This window comes from Adiantum capillus-veneris, chromosome 8 (genome assembly GCF_014529385.1).
Source record: "Adiantum capillus-veneris isolate H3 chromosome 8, ASM1452938v2, whole genome shotgun sequence".
NCBI lineage: Eukaryota > Viridiplantae > Streptophyta > Polypodiopsida > Polypodiales > Pteridaceae > Adiantum > Adiantum capillus-veneris.
In genome coordinates, this window is record NC_140938.1 from 55,854,731 (window position 1) to 55,859,810 (window position 5,080).

Sequence of the window (5,080 nt, forward strand, 5' to 3'; positions counted from 1 at the left end):
ACAAAATAGAACATCCCAATGTTATGAGGTGTGAAGACTAAACATTGAAAGATATAAAGAGGTTAATTCTCTCTAGCATGATAAACTTAAAGATGGAGATGATGTTAATCTCTAAATGTAAGCTACAAGGGTAGTTTTCTTACATTTTATCTTTATGTTGGAGATGAACTTTTGCAATGCCCACACACTATTCACATCTCGTGTTGTTGTGGTATGCAAGTCATGTGAGCTCATACTTTTGCCACCTTCAGGAGTAGAGGTTTCCACGTAAGGTGAGTGAATGAAAGTAGGAGTAGAATCTTGTTTCATGCTGTAATGGAGGTGTGAGAAGGGAAAGGAGCTAGCTTGGTGTGAAACTATGTGGTGGGCAAGGGGAAGAGATGGGGGATTGGTGCTACAATGGAGGTGGGAGAAAGCTAGCAGAGGGATAATGTTGGACTGTAGGAGGTGCATGTGGTTGTTATAGCAATGGAAAGATTGGAAAAGGGTTTGTAGAGAGAGAAAATCACTTTTTAGCTATAGAATAGGTTTGGAAAAACTTTGAAGGGTGGAAAATGAAGTTTCACATTTTTTTTGAAAAAAATCATTTTTGATTGATTTATTAGTGTACATATTTTACTTTTGGAGGTCAAAAATGCTTTTTTGACCATGAAATAGGTTTGGGAACCTTTTAAGGAGGGAAACCTTGAAATCTGAAACTTTAAGTGTATTCTTAAATCCGGAAAAAAAAGTGGGGGAAAAGAGGTCAAACTGTTCCCGCCCCCTCCCTCTCCCCACCTCCCCCCCATCCCTTTCCCTTAGCTACCTCCCTTACCTTCTCACTAGGTAAGAGGCCATTAAGAGGTGTAAGGCTACCTTGTCCCCCTACTTTTTGGAGGGTATAGAGTGTATCCACCACCCTCTTCCTATTGGTTGGCCTCTAATTAATCTTAATCCCAAAGAGACCCTAGAGGGATCATATTTTTCCTGTTGTTCCAAAAAAACCTTTAGGTTAAGCCAATTAAATTTTTAATCATCATGTAGCACATCAACAGAATGCTGTATTGTTGAGATGTTGATGTCTACGCTTTTTTTAATTAACATAGTCCTAATTTCCCTCTTTGCATTGAGAATTGACTTGTTTGTTTTTTAGTATTTTGTGCGCCATACTATCTTCACTTTTTACGAATGTCAAAATTTTCAAGACCTTTGAACAAATTTGTGTCTACATAAGTCACCATAAGTTTCGTGGTTCTTTTGGTATGACATTCGATTTCATACAACCTTCAGTGCAAGAATTAGTCTTATGATAGTGCTTTATAATCACATAAAACATTTGGTGTTATCGAAATATCTACCTATGTATACTTTTATTGTCTCTGTTATCGACATGTTTATGTGTTTGCATTTTTTCCTATTCATAGCTATAAGGTCCTCTATTATTTGGCATAATTATGTTTGCATTTTGTTTTGTATTCATAGTTTTAATTTCCTCTCTTTGGTGTCAATTGAATGGATTTGACAATGGTTCATCTTGGTATTTTAAGTGACCTTGGTATAAGAAAAGTAGCTATATTCAATGTTGAATGATAGAAATACCTAGTGGGACTCACTCAAAAATGGGATTGCTCGAAAAAGCTTGCTTACTTTGTGAAACTCCTCTATGCAAGAAGAGAAGAAGTGGAAGAAAATTCAGGGAGAACACAAGTCAAACATTTTCATGTTCAATCACTTGAAGTCTATTCAGTTCAGTGTTTTTATATTCAATCACTTGAAGTCTATTCAATTCAGTGTTTTCATATTGGTCGAGTGTAGTTATCTAATCTCTATGAGGAGCATTTCCCTAGAGTTTTTCAAGTGAAAGTAGAAAGGGAAGCAATTCACAGTGAAGTTCATGATGGTTTTCTTGAGTGTTCATACATCCTCAACGACAAGGGTTTTTGTATTTTGTGATGCAAAGTCACTCTGCTAACCAAAATGAAGTCGAGTAATGAGGATTAGAGGAAAATATGTTTCAAATTAGAGATCATATGTTTTTTCCTGAAAGCCAAGTTGTGCAACTTGAAGTAGAAAAAGATGATGGTAAGTTCTTGAGAGTGTTAATGGATGGTGATAAGTTTGAAAATGAACCTAAAATTTATCTATTTCAGGGAGATATTAGTGATTGGAGAGATTTGTGGCCAAAAAGTGGAATTCTTTCTATTTTTGAGGAGAAATGTGAGCAAGTTACCTCCGTGGTGGTTTTTAAGTGTGAAGGATATTTCAGCTTGTTATTTCCAACCCTTGAATCATACTAGTTTGATGAAGAAGCAGATCATTTTTTGTGTTTCTTGAATCAAAATTTTCAAGATAATCAGCTGTTTTGGCATACTGAGTCTAATTTAGGTTTTGAAGTGTTTTATCTATATGCAAAGATGCAGGACATGTTCAAGAGGCAATGTCTAATGGTTGCAAAGTTTGCATTCTATCTTGAATATTTCTTCAATCTTTTTTGAGGAATCTAAAATTGAATCTGAACTTGAACTTGAACCTGAATATGAAAAGAAAATTGAATTTGTTGTTAAATGTGTACTTGGATTTGAAAATGGACATGAAGACCTAAAATTACTTGAAGAAGAGAGAGTTTGCTGCTTTGTAGAAGGGATTTGAAGCTAGATGCAAGAATCAAAGATCAATTTGGCTATTTTTTTCTTGACATGAGTAAAGAAGATCAAGGAAAGCTTGTTTTTCAGGATGTGGAGTCGAGAATTGATTATGATCTTCTTCCACAGGTGTTGGAGATGTTGAAGAAGAAATGTTTGATGGTTTGCAAGACTTGGATGATGGAATGGTTGACTTGCAAAGAGGGAACTATTTGATTCTAATTTTCCAAGAATAATGGAAATTGAGAGGAGATGTTTGTGGAGCATTTAAATCATAGTTTTCATGGTTCTTAGAAGTAGTTTGTTTACTTGAGAAGATGTTTTAAGGATATGTTTGATAAATTTTAGATTTGCAAAGAGGTCCACTTTGTAGGAATGCAATTTTCAGTCATGCAAATTTCAAGAGTGTAGATTTTAGGGATGCAGAGGATCTTGAAGATGAATTTGGCTATTTTTAATGAATGTTCATGGAGTAAAAGTTTGATCTTGGAATTATGGTTGTACAAGTTTGTTTTGTATGAGCTCTTATGGATGATGTTTGACTTGATGGGTTCCCAACCCTGGCATGTTGCCAATAAATGGTGCAATTGTTATTCACCTTGTTGTGTGGTGTGGTGGTAGACAAATTACGACATGATTAGTTGGATTAAGTTCCAAGCACTTCACTTTGCACTCTATATAGTTATTAGCACTGAGTTTTTTGAACAAGGGATTTGTGGGAATCGAGTTGAAGTTTTTTGCTAGGAAATGCATTTTACCATCGGGTTGTGCAAGTGCTAAACCCAAAATGGGAGTCGTTTTATAATTTCAATTGAACGTCTGTAGTTTTTCTGGAGATGGTCATTAATTGTAGTTTGAAAAGGGATAAACCTCTTCATATCAGAAAACGGTTTATTTCCTGACTCATTGTAATGTTTTGAACATGTGGAATGAAGAATAAGGAGAGGATTAATGCCCTATGCAATTTCAAATTCCTATTTTTTTGTGTATTCAATTTTCAATTGCCTAACAAATTCTTGAATCCTATGTATGTGTTGAACGATGTTTGTTAAGGGATTTTGTGGATGTAATGGAAGTAACGTATGTTTTTCTTCATTCTTAACTTCATGTTATGGTTCCCCCATAACAACACAATAGCGTGATTATAAGAGAGGTATAATCCTTGCACCAACCATTCACCATGACTTTCTCCTCCGTCCTTGAAAGAGGCTTGCCTATGATGCCTTGCTTCTTATGGATTGAGAGGACAAGAGACAGTCAAGATAGAGAGAGAGTCCATCCTACAAGCTCCACGCTCGCTTCCCCCCTTCATAGCTGCCCTTTGTAAGAACCCCTTTATTGTTAAGTATGGAGCTTGATTTACCCCTTGAATTTTTTTGTATAAAAAACTCACATTTGTAAGGTCCTAATTATGAGAAGAATCCATCATGCGTGAAGAAAAATCACTCGCCAAAAACCAAAATTTTCACGGTCAGTCTTGGGCTCCTTTTTGCTGGAATTTTATGGTCGGACGGCGGCGGTCGAAAAGTGGTCGAAAAAGGGTCGATCGATTGGACGGTTAGCCGATGGTTAGTAGTCAATGGCCAGTGGCCAGTGGGAGAAAGTCTTTGGTGGTGGCCGAATTCAGTGGCCAGTGGCCGATTTCAAATCAAACTTGTCTTCTCAAGGGCAGTCAAACATGGGTGCATTCGAGAATCCAAATCGGACTTGTCTAGACAAGGGCGGCTACACATGGCTGCCTCTCATGAGAGAGGGTAGCCCTTTTGGCCTATAAAGGAGGCCTTTTCTACACACAAAAATGGATTGTGAAGCACTGTGGTGCATTGTGAAGTTGAAGCAACAAGATGGACATGAGGTGGTGAGAGTAAAGCAAGGTGGAAGCTCCAAAAGGGTATAGTCCCTTTGTAAATTACTTCTTGTTTTGAGGTACTAAAGCCATTGGGTGGCTACTTTTCCATGGGCATATTTGACATTAGGTGAACCACATATATCATGTGCTCTCTCTCTCTCTCTCTCTCTCTCTCTCTCTCTCTCTCTCTCTCTAGTCTCTCACGTGATATTATCTCTCTCCATTAAGTAAACTACTCAATTATATACTTAGCTACGTCATATTCCCTAACAACTGGGATCAGAGCAAGGTTTGCTCGCCTACTCAATTATATACTTAGCTACGTCATATTCCCTAACAACTGGGATCAGAGCAAGGTTTGCTCGCAGCTAAAGTATCTCAAGGAAAGGATTCCTTGAATTGAGTGGGAGTAATGGTGGAGGAAGGGAATCTAAATATGGAGAAGTTCAAGGCCAAAAACTACCAACATTAGAAAATGTAGATTGAAGACTATCTCTACCAAAAGGACCTTTATTTGCCACTAAGAGGTCTTGCAAAGAAACCTACGACAATGGAAAAAAGAACAATCTGGCTAATCTTGGCATCAACGATGGCCTTCAACATTTTGGAG